General features: G+C 40.6%; 1 pseudogene; it reads right to left on the bottom strand.

Moving 5' to 3' along the window:
- Nucleotides 1–219: 219 nt before the first annotated feature.
- LOC123795491 (small nucleolar RNA U3) lies at nucleotides 220–318 on the bottom strand (annotated as a pseudogene).
- Between the last annotated feature and the right edge of the window lie 497 nt (nucleotides 319–815).

Here is an 815-nt window from a genome sequence, read left to right as displayed (position 1 = left end):
GAAAAGGGCTACTGTCATATGAACCCCAAAGCAGGGGCTCTGGGACATCGGCCTTAGACAACTCATCAGTGGCTGAGGTCTAGCAATAGTACCTGACTGCAAGATAGGTCTTCAGCAGCTGGTTTTTTGTTTTTTCTGAAGACCAGTGTTCTTCCAGTGTTCTCATCATTTGAATGGAATGCAAGTCAATTGGCAGGCATTGATATCATGATAGTATTTACCAAACAATCATTTGGTTGTATTTGTTTTTCAGTAATATCACATCTATCCAGCATTCTTAAAACGAACTATAGAAATGATCCCTGAAAGTATAGTCTTTATCTAGCATTCTTATAAATGGAGGAGATGCCATATATACAAATACTTCACATAGATGGACTACATCTACCAGCACTATATTATACCTTGTCCAAATTCTTTTCTATAGACATCTATTTTAAAAAACTGACCAGCAAGATAGTGGTTCATTTTATTGGATTTACTCCTTGTCAAAATCTCTTCCCTCAGTTACACTGCAGCTGTTCCTTACCCTTCTGTCATCATGCTTGTTTCTAAGAGCCCACTTTTGGGTCAGTGCTTCTAATGTGCCGTAGGGAAGAACTAGACGAACAAGCGTGTTAATAAGTGGGGTGTGCGGGGAGGAATTGCAAATCCGAATGAGGGCCCAGGGCAATGAAACAGTTCAACTTTAGAGCTTGGGCTGTGTTGATGGGTATTTTTTATATCCGTTCCTTGGCTTGGATGTTTCCTGCCTTCTGCTTTTGTGGAAATGGCTATCAGACTGACTCCTGAGGAGGACATCACCACAACAATTA

This window comes from Ursus americanus, chromosome X (assembly GCF_024610735.1).
Source record: "Ursus americanus isolate L20-20 chromosome X, mUrsAme1.1.p, whole genome shotgun sequence".
Classification (NCBI taxonomy): domain Eukaryota; kingdom Metazoa; phylum Chordata; class Mammalia; order Carnivora; family Ursidae; genus Ursus; species Ursus americanus.
The sequence above is the reverse complement of the archived record's forward strand: the minus strand, read 5'-3'. Positions and strand labels throughout refer to the sequence as shown.